The following is a 24,449-nucleotide window of genomic DNA, read 5'->3' as shown; positions in this document are numbered from 1 at the left end:
GAATCAAATACTTTGGTATTTGGTCTCAACACCCGTAAAACCCCATACAACAGTTTTCATAGCTGAAAACGTTGGAATTGGGGGTGGAGGAGGGCTCACAGTTCAGAAGTGGTCTCCTGGCCAGCTTAAGCCTGCTCCCCCAGCACCTCTCATTCTGGAAAAGTAATAATTGGTTTACAACCAATAATTAATAAGCATGATAGGATTAACTCCTGATGTAACCTCTTTTGCACCACACCTACCAACTTATTTAGGTGCTAGTTAGTTTGTGCTGCGATCTCTTTTATTTGAAGGGGAGGGAGATTGTTGTTGCTGCAGGTTCTCTTTAAAAAAAAAAAAAAAGGTACCTTTACTCTGTGACTGTTTCCTGCTTCTGGCTTCTGTGTGTGTATGTGTACCAGGAGCAGGAAACAGGAGCTGGAAGAGCAAGTGAGTGAGAGAGAGAGAGAGAGAGAGAAGGCTATACCAGGCCAGTCAGCAAAGGCGGAGGAGGAAGAGAATATAAAAACATTTCCTCCCCTTCCAGAATTGCGATCGTCCCCCGTTTTTGGCAGCGTGGAGGTGTGGCAGAGCTGCCTTAGGCCACAAAAGGTGATGCCACCACGTGGGATGCGTTGTGGTTCTGCCAGCCGGATGATGGCACAGTTTGTGGTGTGAGCCTGGGGGAGGGGGAGAGAAGGATCAGCTGGAAATCGAGGCGGGAGGGGGCTGAAGAAACAAAAAAAGGGGGAAAGCAACTGAAGCAAACAGCCCCCCCCCTGCAAGCACCTCCCCAAAGCAACGACTTCCACAGTCAAGAGCCCTTAAGGATGGATGATCATCAGCCAAGCTGGGAGGTGATGTAAGTCCAACCCCCACCCCTAATGTCACCCCCCCACGGGTTGTATACGGGCTGAGGGGGGCATTTGAGCGGGGGGGGGCACCACGGCGTCGCTTCTCGAGAAATGCGCTCCAGTCGCCTCCGCTCCGATGACGATGCTGCTCCCAGGAGGAGGAAGGTCCATCCACATGGCTACCCCCGGGGGCAAACTATAGGGCAGCCAGCTGCGCGCTCCGTGGCCTCGGTCCCGCGTCCGGTTGTGGGGTGGGGGGAGTGGGGTGTTTCTTCCGCACCCAAGATCGCCTTCCCTGACTCAGGCTCGCGATCCCAGTTATTTGCATCATGTCCTTTCCCCTTCTAATGGCAACCCCATTGCTCCCCTCCCAGATCTGTGTGTACCCACAACAGTAACCTGCCGCGGTCGGTTCCCTCCTCCCCAATTACATGCTGACCTGCAGCCACTTCCCTCTAAATTGTATCCCCATCGATCCATGAAGCCTTCTGCCCCCCTTCCAATTTGCATGCTGCCCTCCATCAGCCTCCTCCAGCTATTTCTCTCCTATCCGGCAGGCTGCTCCCCCCCCCAATCTGTCACCCACTCAGCTGCATCCTGCCCCTTTCAACTTCTCCATCTAATGTTTATGATGCTTTCCATCGATTCCTCCCCTCCCCATGGCCCGGCCGGCCATCTACTCCCTTCTCCCCATCAACCCCCATTTTTCTTTTCCTTTCTGCTCCTCCTCGAACTGCATTCTGTCTCCTGGCCCAGTTCTACATTGTCCCTTCTCTGAGTTAAACTGATGGTTATTAGTTCTCCTCGCCCTATATCTTACTCCCCTTTTCTACTTGCATGGTGACCCTCAATAATCTGCCCCCTTCTTCTTGTCTCCCAGACCGTATTCATGAGTTCTGTTGCCTTTACTCCCCTGCTAGGCATTTTATCCCATTGCATACCTGGGCCCTGAATTTGTGCCCCCTCCTCTCCTCATCTAATCAAATATGTATTACACTGATTTCTTGCCTTCCTCCCATCATGAACTCAAAGTGAGGTAGGTAGGATTCCCAGGTGGTCAGCTGTCCAGGCCTAGAGCTGCTTAGCTATCTCCTGTGTCCTCAGACCATGCCCTGGGACCCAACTATGTTTGTACAGTGTTTTTAATTCTGATCTATTCTCTTTCCCCACCATTTTGTCCTCCTCTTACCATGCTAGGAATTAGGCCCCTACAATCCCCCTCCCTCCCTCTGCTCCCATTTCCCACCACCACCACCACACCCCCTTGGATCAATGCCCTCCCCCCTTTTCATTTGCACTTCTTTCCCCTGAAGTGCTCTCTCTCCCCATCACCATCCCATTTGATGGGAAATGAGTGCCTCCCCACTCTCTCTAGGCTGACTGCCTTCCCAGTTCTGTCCCATAACCTACTGTGCTGTCTGTTGTTCTCCCTCCATCCCCGATTTTCTCCCTAGACCTAGCCATCTAATTTAACACTACCTTCACCTCCATATTTTGCAACACCTTTCCTCCATTCCAATCCACTGCCATGGGAGGGAAGTAACCTTTCCCCCCAGGTAATTTGCATCCTCCCCCCACCAGTTATCTATTTGGTAACTTGAAGGAAAGGCGCTTTTTACATACTCGGAGTGCTTTTCATTATCTATCTATCTCAACATCAATATTTGTTTAGAGAGCAGTTCCTGATGAGGTTCATTTCCTGTCCTAAATGGAGATGGAGCATTAATGCAAAATTCACCATTATTTTTATTTCAGAAGTTCACCACCCCAAAAAATGCAGTTTGCCATTTCTCTGCACCCTCCATATTGCAACTGTTTGCTGCATTCTAGGGATTCCCCCCCCCAACATGTAGCCCCTCTTCCCCATCCTATATTGGCTCCCCATCTCCAGCAAATTGCCATTGCTCTTCCATCCTTATCTTGATCCTAACCGTATCCCCGGCCTCTCCTGTCCAGTCAAATCCTGGAAATCTTAATCAGTATTCATGCTTTAGATTTGTAAAGCAATAATAGGGAAGAGTGACTCTGAGCATGTGCAGCCATGAATAGCCACTGCTTGCTACTACGCATCTGGCATTATGGCTCCCAGCTGACTAATTGGCTTGCTAGGTCCATGGTGGACAGACCTCTTGCCCTGTCTTCCTGTGGCTTTGTATCTGTTCCTGTATTGTTGATTACTATGTTTTATAGTCTTGTAACAGCAAGGGGAAACTGAGCTGGTATAATAGAGGTAGGGGTGTGTGTGTGTACTGAAGGCTTCTGCTTCCCTCATTTGCACCCAGATCCTGCAGAAGCTGTGGTTCCTTGCCTCTTCCTCCTTCAGAAGTGTAGGAGCAATGGTCCCTTGGATGACAGGTTTTGGTCACCATTAAGGGCAACAGCATGGGAGAGAAACAGCTCTGACCCATGAAACACAATCCAAATTTATTTATGTATTTATTTTACATATGTTTATACTGCCCAAATGCTCCTGCACTCACCTCCTTACAATGTGCTCTTGTGCAGTTCCCATTAAGGGAGGAGTGCTGGTCTTGTGGTAGCAAGCATGACTTGTCCCCTTAGCTAAGCAGGGTCCACCCTGGTTGCATATGAATGGGAGACTTGATATGTGAGCACTATAAGATATTCCCCTTCAGGGATGGAGCTGCTCTGGGAAGAGCATCTAGGCTCCAAGTTCCCTCCCTGGCATCTCCAAGATAGGGCTGGGAGAGATTCCTGCCTGCAACCTTGGAGAAGCCGCTGCCAGTCTGCGAAGACAATACTGAGCTAGATGGACCAGTGGTCTGATTCAGTATATGGCAGCTTCCTATGTTCCTATTAGTTTCAGCAGGGATTATGTAGGAGAGTTTCCCTGTGGATTATGCTTTACGTTAAAGATTTGGCTTTTCCTGGTGCACTTTCAGGTGGTTCCTTAACCCATGATGAAAACAAGAGAGGAAAAGAGAGGGTGAAGGATCTCTTTGAATATTTCTTCCACATGCTGAAGAGGCAACCCACTTCTCAGATCACATTTTAAACTGAGAAGCAGCTTGCCTCTTCATCAGTGCAAATGGTTTAACTGGAAATGTTAAAAAAAAAAAAAACACCCTTGATTGTGTGCATGGTTCTTTCTACCTACACATTGTATAGTTTAATTGATCATTACTACATTGGGAAAATGGAACAGTTATAGTTTAATTTGGAATCCTTTCAAGTGTCTTCTCACAGTTAAGAAGCAAAGCAGAATAGTGGTCCTCAGTACAGCAAAGCATAAGCACTCTTGAGCTAGCTCTTGCTTGCATTCAGGTCATCTCCTCTCCTCTGTCCCGGCATGATCTCAGATATCGACCTTTTGACCAGGCCATCTGTGCGCTGAGTCTACAGTGGCTCAGGGAAGCAGACTTCTTGGCAGTTACTCTGTAATTGTGGACTCCATACATTATACAGCAACCAATGCATATTTACTGCCATGCATACAAATGGTAGGAAGCCCTGTCCAATCCAGATTCCCTGAAAATGTGTAAAAACATATTCTGTGTACATGGAGGTTGGGAAGGTAACATACACCAACAGAGTTCCTGAGCATAGGCAGAACTCAATGGATTCTTCTATCATACTGAGCAAATGTGGTGTTTGATATTGGTTGCAAAAGTCATTTATTCTGAGATGTTTAACTTGCTTGTTTGCCTTTCTTATGTTAATGCTTAAAATTAACTTTCTAATTCGTATGACTGCAAAGATAAACTATGAGTGAAATCTTAGAAGGCATAAAAATCGAACGGGGGTCCTTCATTGTCTGGTACCTATTGTTTGTTACATTTTTATCCCACCATTTCTCCAAGAAGCTCAGGGTGGCCTTCCATTTTTACTTCACAACAACCCTGTGAAGTAGGTTTGGATGAGAGGCAGTGACTGACCTGAACTTGCTCTGTAAGCTTCATGACTAGGCAGGGATTTGAACCTGGGTCCTTTCAGTCAAAGAACAACACACTAACCACCACCTCACACTGGTTTTCCGTACAGCTCTCTGCCCCCTCTTCATGACAAGCAGAGTAAATTATGAAAAATATGCAAAATTGCTATTTTGTGTGGTTGATTAAGGATTACAAAATTCTGATTTTATTGATCCAGAATTGCACTATGCAAATCCCTGTGTCTGGAAGATTCTGACAAGGCTAGGCTGAGAGGAGACTAAATGACCCTATAGTATCCTTTCCAACTTAATGATGCTAGATAATTGCGCCACAGCTGCTCTCTAGAAAAAACAGTTCTTTTTCTTTCTTAAATTCTTGTAAAGTTTTTTTTTACAAGTATGCAAACAGAGAAAGAAAATATTAATACATCACCAATGCAGCAAACTTAAAAACATCCTGCCTGAGAGATTTATTTTGAGTGTTGAGAAGCTGAAACTTGTAAAAATGAGAGAGAAAGAAAGAAGCGGGCGAAGGGTTGTAAGCACTGTTCCCTCTAACAGGGATTCCCAGACGTTGTTCACTACAACTCCCAGTATCCCCCAGCCAAAGGCCATTGCAGCTGGGGATTCTGGGAGTTGTAGTGAACAACATCTGGGAATCCCTGTTAGAGGGAACACTGGTTGTAAGATCAGTCTTTAACTTATTGAAGTTAGGAGAAGGGATTTATTTATTTTTATTTATTAAAACATTTTTATACCGCCCAAAACTTAACGTCTCTGGGTGGTTTACAACAGAATAAAAATAAAGTAAAACATTCATTAAGACAAAAATGGGGGGGAGGGGAGAGAGAACACACACATTACAACAATTTAAAAATTTTAAAATAATATCTTAAAACAGCATTAAAACCATTAAAACAACATTAATTAAAAGCCTGGGTGAAGAAATGTGTTTTTAAAGACTTTTAAAAAGCTGTCAGAGATGGGGAGTCTCTTATTTTACTAGGGAGCGCATTCCAAAGCAGCAGAGGAGACGGCCCGTCCCTGAGTGGCCACCAGACGAGCCAGTGGCAGCTGCAGACGGACCTCTCCAGCAGATCTCAGTGGGCGGCGGGGTTCATGCAGAAGAAGGCGTTCCCTTAGATATGTGAATATATGGGATAAGTGAAGCTACTATGAACATAGTGAAGGAAAGTGAGCCATATGAAAATGAAGTGATTTTCTTTTATTCATCCTAGGACTTGTCTCTTCTGATAAGTTAATTTTTCTGCCAAGGCTCTATGCTATATCCTGAAGAAACAGCCATCAGTGCCTAAACCATGAGATAAGTTTCCAGTGTTTGGCTATTTCCATGTGAGCTGCAACTAACAAAAGTGTTGTAAGTTCTTCATGTGTTACATCTTTGTTGGAATCCCTAAAGATCAACCAAAAGGGGGTGGGGTATCTGGTTTTATTGCACAATCAAAGATTTTGTGAGATGGTTTGGAAAACCGAGCACCAGAAATTTGTTGTTGTATCACAAGACCACCACATATGAAGAAAGGAGCCTCATTCAGCACAGCCTCTCCAACATCTAGGGGAGAGGTTTTTATTGATATAATGTAATTGGACAAGTGTGAGATACCAACAAAGTGTTAATTTTAATGACATTTACCAAATAGATGCTGAAGCTTGAAACTGATTTTAAAGGATTTTTTTTTTTTTTGGCCAAATTGAATTCCAACTGGGAATCCAGAACTGGATCTCCCAAATCCAATTCTCAGGTAGATTTAAAGCCAATAAGTTCTCTTCTTTCCCCTTGAAGAGCCTCGAGCCTCCCTTTCTTTCATGCTGCCATACTTGACTGTGATGAGGAAAACTAGGTAGGATCCCGTGGCTAGAACTGCTAACTGGGCAAAGAGACACCTTTTAAAAGTGGCGATTCTCTTATATTTAGCATGGGGAGAGCTACTGGCCCTATGCAGCCCCAGCACAGCATCCCTCCATTGGCTGTTGCTGGTATCTGCCTTATGTTGTTTTGTTTTTAAGATTGTGAGTCCTTTGGGGATGGCGGGACCATCTTATGTATGTATGTATTTATTTTTCTATAAAAACCGCTTCGAGAACCTTGGTTGAAGAGCAGTATATAAATATCTGTAGTAGTAGTAGTAGAAATTATATACAAGGAAGAAGTATGGGAGATTCTGAAAAGCAAATAGGCTTGTGCAGACTTGCAAGGCACAATCACAAACAGTTCCCATGAGAAAGGAAAATGGGAGATATCTCGATAAACTAGTGTGGATGCACAGAGAACTCCTTGAACAGTTGAGAAGCAAAAAGGATACATACAGGAAATAGAAGAAGGGGAAAGAGGCCAAAAGAGTGGCTTGAACCTGTATGGTTGAGATCAGGAAAGCTTAAGTATCAGAATGAGCTGAGACTTACAAGGAATGCCAAAAAGGGTTTTGACAAAAATGTCAGAAACAAGAGGAAGTTCATAGAAGTGGAAGGTCTGTTGCTTGGAGAAGATAGTGCAATGGTAACAGGTGACAGAAAGAAAGCAGAGCTGCTTAATACCTATTTTACATCTCCCAAAATGCAAATGTAACCTAGTCAGACAAGATATGTACGCATGAAGAAAGGAGGGAAATGTGCCTCAGGATAGGTATAGAAATGGTAAGAGAACATGTAACTATCTTAAATGAGTGTTAAGTCTCCAGGTCCAGATGAACTACATCCCTAGGTTCTGAGGGAACTTGCAGGTGTGACCTAAGAACCATTGTCTGTTATCTTTGAGAACTCCTGGAGAATAGGTGAGATGCCAGAATACTGGAGATGAGCAAATGTTGTCCTTTTCTTCAAGAAGCAGGGAAAGGCGGTGCTGGGAAACTATATACTTCTCAGCTTGATATCAATACCTGGCAAAATTCTAGAACAGATTATTAAGAAATCTGCCTGTGAATACTCGGGGCAGGGGCGTATCTAGGGTAGGGCAGGCAGGGCACATGCTCCGGGTGCCACGTGAAGGGGGGGGCGCCATTCTTAAAAATTAAAAAAAAAATAAAAATGGCTGCAGAAAACAAAATGGCCACCGTGCATGCTCAAATGGGCTCTGTGAGGCCCTAGACCATGCCAGGCCTTGAAGAGGCCATTTGAGCATGCGCGACGGCCATTTTGTTTTCAGCGGCCAGTTTTTTTTAAAAAAATATTTCTAAAGATGGTCACCGCACACACTCAAGTGGTCCCTGTGAGGTCCTAAAGGCCAGCGGGGGGAGGGGGAACCTTTTCAGACCCCCCCCACATGGCCTTTAGGATGCCCTCCCGAAGAGGCTACAGGTAAATTTTTAAAAATATATATATATTATATAAGTCACTGTACACATTTAGTTTGGCACTAAGTACAGAGAATCAGGGCTTGTGAATACTGAGCTGAAGCTTATGAGCTAGGATTGTATTCATTTGCTCTTACTTTGCTTCTTGTGATAAGTGAGTTAAATGTGATGTCTTAATAATATGGCTGTTAATGGTGAGTTTGTCTTTGAATCAGTGTGAAATCCTTAGTATTAAGGCCCACTGGGAGTTTCTTGCTTTCTTTCTCTCATTTTAACTGTCTTTCTGAAATACTATAATATATTCCAAGTAGTGACACAGTTTACTCTGCATATTCTTTAATTACTTTCAGAGTATCTGGGAAAAGTCAAATTCTCCATTTATTTTTAAAACTTATGTAATAGCTATGCTACAATGCATAGTAGAGAATTAGACAGGCACTTCTGTTTAGTTTTCCAAGTAGACCTCCACATAGTATTTGGGTATTTCATGAGCCCCAGCATACTGAAATTAGTAGTTTTCCAGCATTTTTTGGTCTGGCTACATCCACTGCTAAATAGTTTTTGAAATATTAAAAGATTAACGAGCTTGACTTGTATTTTTGAGCTGATATTATGGTAAAGTTATCTGAAAGATAGGTGTCAGATGTTTGGACAGGGGGCGCAATTTCAGTGCTTGCCCTAGGCGCTATTTTCCCTAGATACGCCTCTGCTCAGGGAGGAGATATGGTGATTAGTAGGAGCTAGCATGGATTTATCATGAAGAAGCCATGCCAGACGCATCTAATCTCATATCTCTTTTTTCATTACTAGATTGTTTGACAAAGTCTCCCACAATATCCTTGTTGGTAGTTGGTAAAATATGGGCTCACAGCTGGTTGAACAATTGTACCCAATGAGTACTCACAAATGGCTCTGTGTCATCCGGGAAGGAGGTATTAAGCGGGGTGTCACAGGGTTCTGTCCTGGGCCCTGTGCAATTTGACATTTTCATAAATGACTTGGAGGAGGGAGTAGAGGGGGTGCTGATCAGATCTGCAGATGACCTGAAGCTGGGCTGGGTGGGGGAATAGCTAATATCTTAGAAGACAGAATCAAGATACAATCTGATCTGGCTTGAATGTTGGACCCAACCCAATAAGATGAAGTTCAACAGAGACAATTGTAAAATTTGGCATTTAGGAAAGAAAAATCAAAAGTACAAGTACAGAATGAGAGAGACCTGGCTTGGCGGCAGTACCTGTGAAAGGGACCTTTAGTAGACAATGAGTTGAACATGAGGCAGCGGTGATGCAGCTGCATTACTCATAGCTCTCAAAATAAGGACATAATTATATACTTTGCATCCAATGGTATATGCTCAAATCATGATTTAAAAATACCATTCTTCACTGCTAAAATATCCCCAGATATACAATAACAAAAAATGGTTGAGATATAATGTAAATAATTTTTCTTTCCTCTGGCATTTTTGGTTAACCAATTCCTTGATCCAGGCCAGCCTTTGAATGGGGCTTAAGTTACTGGTATTCCAGTCCCTAGAGTAGAGGTGGGCTAACAAATAGCCAGCAGCAAGAGCACTGAAAAAGCATCTTGCACTTACTTCTCTGTACTTCTATATATTTAATTCTCCTAAACGTACCCGTTGCTAGTCCCATGTGTAGCAACTCTCGCGAGAACAGCTGCCTGGGGGATAGCGACAGGGATGGGAGACAATGGCGGTGGTGGTGGGCTAGCCTGGCCCAGCCGCCGGTCAGCCAGAAGAGGTGGTGGTGGGATGACCTGGCCCTGGCCCATCCGCTGGTCAGCCGGTGGAGGTGGCAGCGGGCCAGCCTGGCCGCTGGGAGGAAGAGGCAGGAGGAGGTGGCTGGCCCGGCCGCCAGGAGGAGGGGGTGGGAGGAGGTGGTGGGCCAGCTTTCCTGCCGGCCCACAAGCAAAAAAGCGTGGGGTAGGGGAAGCGGGCCGGCCAGCAAGAAAGCTTGGGGAGGGGGGAGAAGCAAGGGGAGTGGCTGGCCAGCCAGCTAGCCTGCCAGAAAGCTGGGCATGCCAGCGTGGGGGAGGGAACACTGGTGGTGGGTGGGCCAGCCGGAGGCATAGATGCTCTGCGCCTGGCCCAGCTAATAATAACTATTTCATTAAACTATTAATATTCCTGATTCCACTCCACTGCCTTGTCCGTGCATACCACAACTCTTTCCCTTGCATTCTACAGTATCCAATATTAAATGTACAAAACAAACCTGACGTTTGCTGATATACAAAATAATGTTCCTATCCAAATAACAGATAAGCTGTTATCCAATGACAGATTGCTGGCCAGACACATTTTGACCCTCACTCGATCTTCAGTGACCCAATATGTGCATTCACCAATGAGAGCCTGCGAATTTGTGCAACTACTCAACCAAGTTTTCACAAATACTGGAACTCTTCACAATGAGTTTCTCCTCTTGTAAAGAAAGCATATTACACTAAATAGAACTTGATTATCTATTGTTTTTGCCCTAATGAAATTTACAATTACCATATGCCATTGGAGGGATGCCTAATATATCCTTTTACTTTCAGTGGAACTTCCTCAGTTAAGTTTAGTCCAGGATGTCAGTCATGTCTAGTTTTGGACTCTGCATTTTAAGTAGGGATATGTTTGAAGTGTTTTGGCGCTTCTGTTTCAAGGCACTGAAAAGCTTCAAGCTGCCCCAGCTGAATCATTTAGGGGGCGGGGAGCAGGCACTTTAAAAGGAAGAAGGCAGGTCTTGCCTGCCACTCCCTTATACCCCCCAAGCGGCGCTGTTTGTATTCAGCAGCTGGGCTCTCAGTTTGCCCAGCTGCATCATGCTGGGAACAGGAAGTTCCCTGTTCGCAGCAGCCTTTTGGCAGCATCAGGGAGGAAACGGCATCTGAGCATGTGTGGACACCACCTTGAGTGTTCAGCGTTGCTCTCCGAAACACTTCGTGCACATCCCTAATTTTAAGGAGGACATTTGTAAGCTGGAATGGGCTCAGAGGAGGGCAGCAAAGCTGGTGAGGGGTCTGGAAGCCAAGTCCTTATGCGGAATGTTTAAAGGAGCTGGGTATGTTTAACCTCGAGAAGATGAGACTAAGCGGGGGGATATGATAGATGTCTTCAAATATTTGAAGGGCTGTCACAGAGAAGGAGGAGCAGACTTGTGCTCTGTTGCTCCTGAGGGCAATCAATGGGTTGACATTACAAGGGAGCAGATCTAGGCTAGACGGTAGAAAGCATTTCCTAACTGCAAAAGCCGGTTGACAGTGGAACAGTCTGCCTGGTGCAGCAGTGGGCTTTCCTTCGCTGGAGGTGTTCAAACAGAGACTGGACAGCCACCACCCACCAGAAATGTTGTAGGAGTTGCACTGAGCAGAGGGAAGACCTCCAGGAGTCCTTCCAACTCGCAGTTCTATGATTCTCTAAGATCTTTGTCTAATTTATTTCAGTTCCCTGGGCACCTTCCTTTTCTACCTTGTGTTTGAAACTATGTTGGGTAGAAGGAATGGCTCCAGGCCCAGGAACAACCTGGACAAAAATAGTAGGCAACCTCTCTGTGCTAGCATAAAATTCCCAGGCCATGGATCATACATGGTTTTGAAATGGAGCAATGCTCTGCTGTGCAGGAGGCTTTCTTAGTCTCCTTGGTTCAGTGTTCCCACCCCAACAGTCACTAGTGTTTTGCAGATCAAGACAGGGACACTCTTGCAAACATATGAAGATGCCTTATATCAAGTCAGACTAGGGTTTCTTAACCTTGGGCCCCCAGATATTTCTGAACTACAACTCCCATCATCCTCAGCCACAAAGGCCATATCTGGGGATAATGGGAGATGTAGTCCAACAACATCTGGGGGCCCAGGTTAAGAAACCCTGAGACCATTGGCCCATCTAGCTCAGTACTTCTACAATGACTCTCTTGTTTCGCTGTCTGAGATCTTTCTCAGCCCTAACTGGGAATGGCATGGATTGAACCGGAGACCTTTTACATGCAAAGCACATGCTCTACCACTGAATTGGGGCCCCTCATATCCACTGTTGTTACACCTGTAAGATAGAAGAAACTAGTTCTGCTGGGTCATTCTGAGACATTTTATGTCAGATATCTGCTTTCAGACCACAATGCCCAGGTTACGCATAAGGCCGCTAAAAGTTGTGCTGCTGCACATAGGGGCAGGAGTTGGTAGCGCATTCTGATTAGCTTAACTTTTATTGTGTCTGTATTGATTCTTTTATTTGTATTATGGTCACATATCATAAATATTTTTTGTGTGTTTGCTGTATTAATTTCTGCAGGTGAAGGACTGAAGTAAAGATTGGTTGATTGATATAAGAAACTAGTATAACCTGCAGCATCAGTGTGGACATACACCCAAACATGCACTTGCAGTGATTTCCTGGAATAGATTTAGGGTTGCTATTGATTAAATTATGCTACTGTACAGATTTCCCACTATTTGGGGACAATTAAGATTTGAATGAAGAAAAGAGGAGGCCTCAGAGGTGTGCTAGAAAGAATTGATTAAGGCTCAGTGCATTTTGACTTGGAGTTTTCTTTTGGGGCAACTATAAAGCAAAATATAAAATCTGTTTAATAAATCAGTATAAAATTGTGGCACCCTTTTATTTCCTGTGTCAACAGAAATCCTTTGTCTGGCCAATCACATCCCCTCCACAAATATATTACTGAATGATATTTTTGATTTGAGATATTTCTTAAGCCCAACTGAATTCCTACTTTTGTTTCTGATTTGTTCTGATTTGTTATCGATGTGTTTCTGATTTGTTCTCGATGTGTTTTTGCTTTGCTAGAGTTTTACATGTAGTCAATAAAAAAAAATCTTTCAACAAAAACCAATTTCAAAACAAAACCAATTTTTAAGCAACTCATATCTTAGAAACGCTAACATGTCATAACAATCAGCACCAAAAGAATAAATTATTTTGGTGTTATGATAGTATAGAGTTTCTAAGTTTTGAATGGCTTTATGTTATATATAAAAAATTTATACAACAAAAACTCAAACATAAAACAGATAAAAACAATCAATAAATAGCAACATTACAGCATATTGAATAGGTATCTTAGATATCCAGTGGAATGAAATTTGTTTTCCCAATAAATGATAACTTGATTCCAGTTCATAACAAATCTATTAAAGTTCTAGCTTCCTTATTTCAGTCTTACATAATATTGTAATTTTGCTGTTACAGCTCATTTGTAATTTATCCTCCAGTTCTGTAACAGGTTAGAACAGAAGCTCTTTTGTAATTCATATGAATGACTTCATATACTAACTCTAATTGGTATTGTATCGTTATATTAAATGGGTTGTATATTTTGTTTTATAGTTGCCCAAGAAGTCTGCTACAGCTCAAAATATGTTGGGCCTTAATAAATAATAATCTGTTCATCCTTCCTTCCTCCCAACTGAGATTTGAACCAGTGTTTTGTTCCCTGCATTTGTCTGGTGCTCTCTCTCTCTCTCTCTCTCTCTCTCTTTCTCTCTCTCATGTTTTGCCTTCCAGGCATAGTTTTTTTTGTTTTTTTGTTTTAATGGTTTTAATGATCTGTTTCTCTCGGATGTGTGTGGGCTTTTATTTAATTGAATGCCTTTAAATACTAATTCTTTTACCACACACACATACCAAATGCACAAAAAGAAAAGAAATAATACTATAGAAAATAGTGGGAAATAACAAGTTATCTGCAGCAAGAAATAGTGTCAGTGGGGAAACCGCGGAAATAGTTAGGTGTTCTTACCTTTTAGAGTTGCATCTTCTCTCGCCACCTGGGATTAGCTTGGAAATGTCACTTGTTAGCAGGCCAGCTCTTTAGGCACGCTCAGTCATGGATTGGCAGTTGATTTAGTTTGGACAGATTCCATTTCAGCATTTAATTTTTCTTCCTCCACCCCGCCCCCACCCCAATAGGAGGTTTCGTGTCCCAAGGCAGGGAAAACTCTGTGGGTGCAGTGGCTAGAGGTGGACAGGAATCTGGGAGACCAACATCCAAGTATTTCCTTTGCCATAGGATTGCTAGAGGGCCCTGAGAAGTCACTCAACATTGGTTCCACATCTTTGATGTGGTCATCATAGTCATCCCTAACCAATGGCAAGAAGAGATCAAGGCTATTTTAAATAATCTGCCTTTTAGTGGATGAGTAGATTAATTTGTCACATTTAAATAAATGTGCACATGAGCATCTCAATACAGGTGCCTTTTGAAATGCAGTCATACCCTCGCCAACCACGGTTTGGAATATATGTGCATGGGAAATTCTGACAGGTTTTGCCAACTGTGACCCAAGTATCCGCGGCTGGCAAGGTCTTTTTAGTGATTTGGGAGAGTTCAGTGATTTGAGGGGGGTGGGTTTCAGAGGTTCGATCTGCTCATTCCTCTTGGTGACTCTTGTGGACCTTGCTGTCCCTTGCTGATTTAAAATGCCTTTGAGTGATTTGGGGGGGGTGTTAAAAAATGTCCAGAGGTTCGATCTGCTCATTCGTTTTTGGTGACTCTTGGCAATATTACAGGATTACTTTTTTTGTGTGATTTCTAGCAATTTTTTTGGTATGTTTTCCTTTATTTTTAGATCTTTTTGTGGCCACAGTTCCCCTAACCCCCTGTTTCCCATAGACTTGAATGCCTTGTCAACCATGAATTTGCCCATGGCGAAGATTTGCCGGAACTGAACCCTCGCGGTTGGTGAGGAATGACTGTATTGAAAGGCGTATAAGATAAGGAACGTGTTAACATGAGCAGCCCTACCCTGGCTTGGTCAGCCCAACCTGCATAGGGCTGCTCGTGTGAAGCGCCAGGATTGAGGCCGATCCCGGAGCTGCCCTCCTGGGTATCCCTGGATTTTTACCCGACCGCTTACCTGGGGAAAAGGATGTGAGCCAGGTAGTGACACAGAGCTGGGTGCCGAGAACACCAACTCACAATGGGATCCCTCAATGCACTGTGCTCATCGCACGATGCATTGTGTGGGATATCTGGAGGCTGGGATGCATTTTCCTGGCCTCCAGAATGCCACGTGGCTCGCAAAAGCACCAGCTGTGTGGGCACATGTGTGGCCCAGGACCATGCCAGATTGTCTCGGGAGAATGTTGGTGTTATCCTGCCTCCCCACCCCACCCCCTGCCCCGGCGTTTTCAAGGTTTGTGTGAACAACCTCAATGTATAATTTAATAAACAGCTTCCACAAGCCCCAAATGGCCTGGGACCACAGCAGCATCTACATCCCTATAAATCTGCCCAGCCTTTGAGATTTAACTATGAGGCTTTGCACGGGGCCTCTCCCTTTATCTGAAGTCTAATGGGAGGATAGAAGAGAAGGGAACTTTTTTGCGGTGGTACCAAATGTAGCATGAAAAGACACACAGATAGTTGTGCAGATGGCACAACCAAGTTATGGAGTGTGAAGAACATAGTCTAACCCACACTCCTGCCCCCCCCAAATCCCCCACAAGGATCAGTGTTCATGTTAGAATAAACCACTCCCCAGAAAGACTCTAAGCGGGCCTTCCTAGATGCTGCCTTTGAAAACTGAAGAAGTGCTCTTTTTTGTTCGTTTTAGATTAATTTTAAATTGGGAATTTGGTTTTGATGTGGTGAGCTTTGTTATTCTGTCTTGAGTGTTTGTATTGAGTGGCATCCAAATTAGCACTCCACCATCACAAAGGCTTCTTATGTGCTTCCTCGCCCCACTGCAGGCACTTTGCGCTCTCATGCTGTTGCTGAAGGTTGTGGCTCCGGAGTTCACAGCAAGGAGGAGGGCACAAGGGAAATGTCTTCTGCTTGCACCTTAGTTAAGAGGAAGTGCCACTCTGGATGCTAGCCATAGAAAGGTGGAGGTAGAAATGCTAAAGTAAAGTAAAAGTAAAAGTGTGCCATCAAATCAGTTCTGACTCCTGGCGCCCCCAGAGCTCTGTCTGTGGTTTTTCTTTCTCTACAGGAGGGATTTACCATTGCCTCCTCCCGCGCAGTACGAGATGATGATGCCTTTCAGCATCTTTCTATATCGCTGCTGCCCGATATAGGTGCTTCCCATAGTCTGGGAAACATACTAGCGCACATTCAAACCATCAGCCTTCTGCTTGTTAAGTCAAGCATTTCCCCGCTGTGCCACTTAAGGTGGCTAGAAATGCTAAAACAAATCACTAAATAGAAATAAAGGTAGGAACATAGGAAGCTGCCATATACTGAGCCAGACCTGTGATCTATCTAGCTCAGTATGGTCTTCACAGACTGGCAGCGGTGTCTCCAAGGTTGCAGGCAGGACTCTCTCTCAGCCCTATCTTGAAGAGCCAGGGAGGGAACTTGAAACCTTCTGCTCTTCCCAGAGCAGCTCCATCCCCTGAGGGGAATATCTTGCAGTGCTCGCATTCATATGCAACCATTCATATGCAAGTCTCCCATTCATATGCAACCAGGGCAGACCCTGCTTATCTAAGGGGACAAGTCATGCTTGCTACCACAAGACTAGCTCTCCTCTCCTTAGGTCATTTTGAAGTTTTTCTTGTTCATCCCCTCTCACAATTAATAGCCCAGTTGCATTAAAATAGGATCAGAAAACAAACTCTGTGCCCTTAATTCACAGTGCCAAATAACTAGGTTGCACCCAGAGAACGTGCATTCACTTTTAATTGCACAGATAACGTGGCAGATAACCAGGCTATACTTGTCCACCCTCTGCATGTAGCAGTAAGCAGGGCTCCACATTTGCCCTACTGCTGGCAGGAGATGAAGGCGGACAAAGCAGCCAGGGAAGAAACACAAGAGAGCAACTGCAGCTACCTAATCTTCTATTTTTGGTGTGTTTAAAGCATATTCTCCAGGTTATAGCCTGGCAACTCTAGGCCCCACTGATCCAAATTTCCCCATATCTGATGAAATGGACTCTAACTGCTATTTTTTGTTGATTAATTTACAGATTAAATTGATTAAGGCTATAATCCCAAGCACTCGCTAGGGAGTAAGGCCCATTGAACACAGCGGGAGTTATTTGTGAGTCAATATGCATAGGATTGTGCTACACAGTTCGCAGAATTTGTTATGAAGGAGATCATGCTGAAAACTGTAAAGTTGATTCAGCAATGAAACTACAAGTCATGGTATATAGGAACATAGGAAACGGCCTTCTACTGAGTCAGACCATTGGTCCATTTAGCTCAGTATTGTCTACACAGATTGGCAGCGGCTTCTCCAAGGTTGCAGGCAGGAGTCTCTCTCAGCCTTGGAGAAGCCAGGGAGGGAACTTGGAACCTTCTTGCAATCTTCCTAGAGCAGCTCCATCCCCTAAGCGGAAATCCTACAGTACTCACATGTCGTCTTCCATTCAAATGGAAGTACTCACATGTAGTCACTCACATGGAAGTACTCACAGTACTCACATGTAGTCTTCCATTCATTTAAGAGCCCCTGGTGGCGCAGTGGTAAAAACTGCCGCCCTGTAACCAGAAGGTTACAAGTTCGATCCTGACCAGGGGCTCAAGGTTGACTCAGCCTTCCATCCTTCCGAGGTCGGTAAAATGAGTACCCAGAATGTTGAGGGCAATATGCTAAATCATTGTAAACCGCTTAGAGAGCTTCCAGCTATAGAGCGGTTATTGCTAAATCATTGTAAACCGCTTAGAGAGCTTCCAGCTATAGAGCGGTATATAAATGTAAGTGCTATTGCTAAGTGCTAAATGCAAACCAGGGCAGACCCAGCTTAGCAAAGGGGGCAATACATGCTTGCTAGCACAAAACCAGCTCTCAGTGCATACCTAATTGTCTTGCATTTTAAATACCCATGACATAGGAAACAGTCTTGGTTTCAGGGCCTGCGTAAGCTCTTTTGAGCAAGAGAGACATATTAAGAAAGAAAAATAATTCAAGATTCCTGTAGTGCAATCCCTTCCCCTACCCCCTTCAAAATATTTAAGTGAGGTTACAAACTTACAATAGATTCTGATCTGGTTACCTTATTGTGCAAGGTAAGTTAGGCTGAAAGATAATGACATGAAAGGAACTCCAGCATCCAGTATGTTTTGAAACTGAAACTGGATTTCTCATTTCTAATACTGATATGTTGCCCATTTATTTATTTGATTGATTGATTGATTGATTGATTGATTGATTGATTGATTTACCGCCCTTCCAAATATGGCTCAGGATTGCCCATGTCTTTAGTTTTTATTTAGTTCACTTCATTTAGTTTTCAATCATTTAGGATTGCCCGTGTCTTCAGTTTTTACTGCTCCTGCTCTTATACCTTTACCAGCAACATGGCATGTAGAAATTTAGCAGCTGAAGCTTTTTCCAGTCTTTTAATCTACATCTCTGGCAACAAACGTGTCACTGCTTAATTTCAGCATGTCAGATTGCTCTTAAGGGCGCAGAAGGAGGAGAAAGCCAGAAAAAGAAAAGTGTAGAGGACAGAGTGTTGTGCTTTGACTGCAGAGATCTAGGTTTGAATCTCCACTCAACTACAAAGCTTAGTTTGGGCCAGTCACTAGCTGTCTTCCTAAGCTACCTCACCAGGCTGGTGTGAGGAAGCAGAAGGCTGAAGAGTATGCATGCTGTCCTGAGCTCCTTGGTGGAAGAATGGGAATGGTCCTCCCTATCAAGCTAAACAAACCCCAAGCATATGTAACTATTATTTGCTCATATCCATCCTTTACCTCTATTCCTCCCTCCCTCTTCTTCCCCCATTTCCAAAACCTTTGGACATGGACCTGTCCTTTGGGCTTGCTTTCTCTTTAAAGCTCCTGTGAAAGTTCTTTTATGATAGTGGCTGACATCTAGACTAACAAAGCACTGGTGTCAAGCACCAGCCCTTCTGAAGAGTTCAACTAACATGGCTTCACTGCTCATACAGCAGAAGTGGGGTGGAAAGTTGACAACCTCTCCTTCGCCTTGAAGTGCTCTGTTGCATAGCCTTCAGGGACATATTTTTGGGTGCCACAGAGTGGTTCTGGGGAAGGGGAGATGGTTGAAATTCAACCCGTGCACATGCACACAAGCACTGAAGGTAAAGTGTGCTGTCAAGTCGGTATCGACTCCTGGCTACCACAGAGCCCTGTGGTTGTCTTTGGTAGAATACAAGAGGGGTTTGCCATTGCCTCCTCCCACGCAGTATGAGATGATGCCTTTCAGTATCTTTCCTATATCGCTGCTGCCCGATATCGGTGTTTCTGGGAAACATACCAGCGGGGATTTGAACTGGCAACCTCTGGCTTGCTAATCAAGTCATTTCCCCGCTGCGCTGATAGGTGGCTCAGTGCACAAGCACTAGTGCATCATTAGTCTAGAACTCTTCATAAGCACTGGTGCTACACCGGTGCTTCTGCCATAGCACATTAATCTGGTTGTCAGCCATTATATACGTGTGTGTGTGTACACACATATATACATATACATATATAAATACAATGAATTATTAGGATCAGATTTCAGAGCAGCTTTCAAACTGTCTTCCCTGGCCCCAGTGAGTGGTCTTGGGTGGGAGCTCCTGATGCTGCAGCATTGCCAAATTCGAAGCAGGTCTGGAGGTGATCAGGCCCCTGAATGGGGGATCATTAGAAACCTCATGGAAGAGCAGGATGTAAGTATAATAAATAAATATTTTCTAAAATAGTGTCTTCCCTACGATATAGGGCATGTTGCATATTTGTACAAATCTCAGAACTAGTATGAGAAGAAACCAAAAAACACCTGAACAAATTAATTAGCAGGAGATATTAAACAACAACAAGCCCTCCCCCCTCCAAAATAGATATTGCAGCGTTTTGGTATTGTGTAGTGGTTTGGTTGATTTGCAAAAGTCAGTAGCCTCAGTCAAGATCATTTAATACAGATTAGTTATTCCTTAACTACCATATCAAACTACCTGTCAGCATGGGTTCCCTCTATCCTTTCAATGCTTTCTTATATGGATGATGTGGGAATTCTCCTCTGTATTTGTGGTTGTAAGTACAGAACTGGTAGTTACTCCAGATTTATGATCAGAGAATGAGGGGGTGTTTTTGTGTATGTGGCATAAGATTCATTCATCCATCCATCATTGATTGCAAAAACGTTTCAGCCTCCTTTTCCTTTTTTTGAACAGCGTCTGCAGTCTCATTTCTGTCACAAATCCACCCACATCAACCACCTTAAAAACATTGCTACGCCATCCAAATGGCTGCGACACAGTTTGGACTCCCACCTTTTCCTGTGTTTGGTGCTTTTCCCTAAAGCCAGATTCCCCTGTTTGCTGTTGAGGTGTTTTTCTTTTTTCTTTTCCTTAAATGCCTACGTGATGTTTTCACATTCTGTGGCCATGACTGTTTAGCTCAACAGTTCTCTCCGCTCACCATCTGTGTGTTGAGTTGATTGATCTTCTCCTTCCTAAACGTCTGATAGCTGATCATTCTCATTCCGAACTGAGTCCCAGATTTCCCTTTCCATTTGAGCGGGGAAGCATTCAGACAGATGGATGCATATAAGAGAGAGTGCAAAAGTGGTTCTGTCATGAAGCAAGATTAAGTGGCGGCCTCAGGTGCCGGACCTTGGATGCCATTACGGGCAATAGAGTGGAAGAGAGTCAGATCTGGCCTATGGGGCACAATCCACCGAGAAGTTCTCCTACGCAAATCCCATTGAAATGAGTGGGAGATCGTGCAAGAGTGCTACTGTGCAGCTCCCATTTAGTGGTGCTTGTGCAGGAGAACTTGCAGTGAACTGTGCTCTGTGACAGCTAGTGGAAGGGGGGGGTGCCATTTTGATCTTCTGCCTCAGGCACCTCTGTGTTTTGAGCTGATCCTAGATGCATATGTTCTTCCCATAACAACCCCCCATTTCCTTTCTAGTCTTAGATCACTGATTAATTTCTGAAAACAGAGGTGCTCATGATCAAGCCGGCTTTGATGCCTGGATCCCACATGTGCTGGAGATGTGCTGTGGCTGCTCAGAAGTGTTCTCTTTGCACTAGGCTCAAATTTAGTTTTGTGTGAGATGATAACCTTTTAGAGCAAGTAAGCAGAACTGTTGGAAGCTGTCACATTTGTTTCCTTCCCCTCTGGGACAGGACTTTGGTGCTTTTATCGCTGTGTGACAGGTAGAACTTGTCATGCCCTCATCCTGTCATGCCCTCAACAGGTGCATCTTCCTCGTGGCATGGAAATCTTGTGATCTCTGTCTGACTGTCATGCAGCTATGAGAGGCCAGGGATACTGGGCAGACCCCTGCTAACTGGGTGAAGAGCTGCCTTCAGAAGTGATGGCTCTCTTATCCTTAGCTGGGGGAGAGCAACTGTCCCTCTGCAGTTCAGCGCCATCTCCCTCCAAGTGGCTCTTGCTGGTGGCTCCCTTATTTCTTTTTAGATTGTGAGTCTTTTGGGGATAGGGAACTATTTTTTCATCCTTTTGCTACGTAAATTGCTTTGTGAGTGGTTTTTGTTGATGTGCTATAATAATAATAATAATTATTATTATTATTATTATTATTATTATTAATAATAATAATTGATAACAATAATAGATAATAAATACCAGTTTCCCCCGCCCAAGTTCTTTCCTTTTGGGTAAAAACCTGTATTTAACCTGTCTTAAATTCAGAGTTGTCTTCTATTTGTCTAAATACGGTAATAATAATATAATAATAGGGTTGATCAAAATCGATAATTATTTAAAAATCATATTTTTTAATTTAAATCAGATTTTTGAAATTTAAATTTATTTTTTTACAAATTTATATAGAACTAACTCAAAGATATCATCATAATATTAATCATAACTTCTAAGTATATCCTATGAACATGTTAACAGCTGTTTATGGGGTTGAGAGAGATAACAGAACTGATCAGTCCTATTCTGCAGGTGGTGTACATGCAGCAGACACACACGCAATCAAGCCCTTGCTCCCCCTTGCCCCAAAGTGCAAAGAGTAGACAAAGAAGGTCAATGAATGAATAGAAGATTTGCGGGGATGGAGTAGATCGGGGACGGAGCCACCATTGAGCAGACAGGTTCAGAGAACCTGGCCGCAAGCCATAGAACGGTCGCACGAGCCCTTCGGAGTTCATTCGTTTTCCTTTCTCTCTCTTGCAAGCATGTAGCCAGGATATGCTGGCAGGGAATGAGCTCTGGAGGGCTTGCTTGGGCCCTCTGGAGACTGGGCCACAGCCTTTTTGCATGTGACGTTGCACACAGCCAGCCAACGGTGGCTGGGAATGTGTTCCAGAGGGCTCGCATGGGCCCTCCAGCAATTGGGTGCATTTATGAATGGAGGAACAGGAAGGGAAATAAATGCACCCAGCCAGCAAACACTGGCCAGGAATGCACTCTGGAGGGCTCGTGCAGGCCGTCCAGCTATTGGGCCACATCCATGTGATGTCATGCACAAGTGCTGCAGGGCTGCCAGGAACGGGGCAGAACCCATGTTTGGGTTCCCTGGCTCCGCCACTGAGTAGATCTGAGCAAGGAGGAGGAGTCTGGATATAAATGCACAGGATGGAGAGAGGAGGGGAAGAGAAAGTGAAACCAAAAGTGAACAGAAAGTATTCACACAGTCCTGAGGAAACTTTTTCCGAGTGCATCCTCCATTTTAGAAGCAAAACAACTATCATGGCAGCAGGCCGCAAATTCCCATTTGGGAATATTTTAATGAAGTTTCTGTACCTGTGGGTAAGAAAGGCATGCGTGCAAAATGCAAACAGTGCACCAATGAAATGCAAGGCCTGGTTGCCCGAATGAAACAGCATTATGAGAAGTGTGTACCTATTATAGTTTTTTTATAATGAACACACTATTCTAAAAGTGATAATCTCTAAATAGGCATTAAGTTAATATTAGACAATATTATATTATATAATTTATATTAGAGGATGTACTTTTATGGAAAATGATGATTAAATAGAATATTCCTGACAAGTAATTTAAATTGTTATTTAAATAATTAAAACTGAGTCCTTCTGTGAAGCGATTTAAATAATATCAACCATGAATAATAAAAATAATAAATTAATTAATAATAGGTGACTGATCAGTTATTCCCATATTGTGCACTGAAATAACTGCTGGTGTGCCATGAGAAATAAATGTCTATGGATTTGCCATCTGTCCGTGCATGCAGTTATTCACACATTACGTTTAATACAAGTACAGTAATTCTCACAATCTGTACTCTTCATTTGAGGTTCACCTTTAGAATGAATTTATGTACAGTCATTCACAAAACATGTACACAAGTGCAATGTAATGTGTGAATATCCCTTTTTCCAAGCAGTCTCCTCTGGGAGGGGATAATTCTGCAGAATCTCTTCAACAGGTATGAATGAATTATCCAGTACCTTCAGAAAGAGACATACAGCTTTATTACCTACGCTCAGGTGTGATTGCCTGTTGCATCTCTGCATGAGTTCCAGCTCCAGGCTTTCCTCTTTCCAGTTGGGAGGCATATGCATATCAGTAACGCAAGCAGAAACAGTGGGGGGACTACTCTGGGAATGGGCTAATGTTTTCATTACATAACAGTCTAGCAAGGAGGACAGAAGGTGAATGAATCAATACAGATTACAAGATCAATACAGATTACAATTTGTTTTTGAAAGAATTGTCCCTCTGCTGTGAGGCATTTAGGAGACACTGTCTTACATAGTGAGTTTCCTTCCCTCTGCTTCTGTGGCCTGGTACTAGGGCATGGAATTTGGTTGTGTTGCTGGCCGAAGTCCACCTTATTGCTGTGGATACGTCAAAGAGCATGCAAGCATTGTCTGGTCTTTTATTGTCTTTATCCTGCTGAAATCTCACTATTTGAGGGAGAAGTCAACTAAATAGCTCTCTCTGATATGCAGGTTTTCTATGTGCAGGAATAGGATGTTGAGCCGTGTGAGGAGAAACATTAAAGCCCTCACACAGCAGAGTATGCTCTGGTGGTAAAGAAGCTTAGCCCAAGAGATTATTGGGAGACAGTAGGTTGAGTTCAAAAAACAAATGAAGAAAACAAATAAAGATTTACTAAGAAGCTAAAACGTCTCATACTAAGAGGGAAACATAGAACAACGTACCCAATCAGGCACCAGCCCTTAACAACTGAACAGTTCTAACTGCCTCTTAACCGACCAGGGCGTTTTCCGGACTATGAGATTTGCAACAGGTAAAGCATTGGAAAGTGTGACTGAATAGTGCAACGGTTTAAAACCAAGAGTAAAATGTTATTCAATGCTTCGTTGTAGGCTGGTGGCTGTTCATATTTTCCATCCATTGCAACGTGTTTTCAAGGCAGGATTGTCCATATTCTCCTTGAAACATGTTTATCTGCCCCTCCTCCTGCAATCACTGTGCCTTTAAAGAATCCCGTGTTTGTTTTCCCTAAAATGTGCTCTTTCAGACATGTGGGAGGGGCAAAAGAGGTGTGAGGGAGAACTTCATGGCTGGGGAGC

General features: G+C 43.7%; 1 protein-coding gene across 2 annotated transcripts in view; it reads left to right on the top strand.

The window, feature by feature from the left end:
- Positions 1 to 407: 407 nt before the first annotated feature.
- TBKBP1 (TBK1 binding protein 1) overlaps positions 408 to 24,449 on the top strand; it is a 113,030-nt gene continuing 88,988 nt past the window's right edge. Inside the window, exon 1 of one of the 2 annotated variants that reach the window (XM_053265248.1) lies at positions 408 to 591. The gene's annotated coding sequence lies outside the window, so the exon portion shown is untranslated. Of the gene's footprint in view, positions 842 to 24,449 lie in introns of both variants that reach the window. The other variant, XM_053265246.1, reaches the window with a different exon arrangement.

The sequence above is a fragment of the Hemicordylus capensis genome, chromosome 6 (genome assembly GCF_027244095.1).
Source record: "Hemicordylus capensis ecotype Gifberg chromosome 6, rHemCap1.1.pri, whole genome shotgun sequence".
Classification (NCBI taxonomy): Eukaryota; Metazoa; Chordata; class Lepidosauria; order Squamata; family Cordylidae; genus Hemicordylus; species Hemicordylus capensis.
This window is presented reverse-complemented; position numbering and strand designations above follow the sequence as displayed.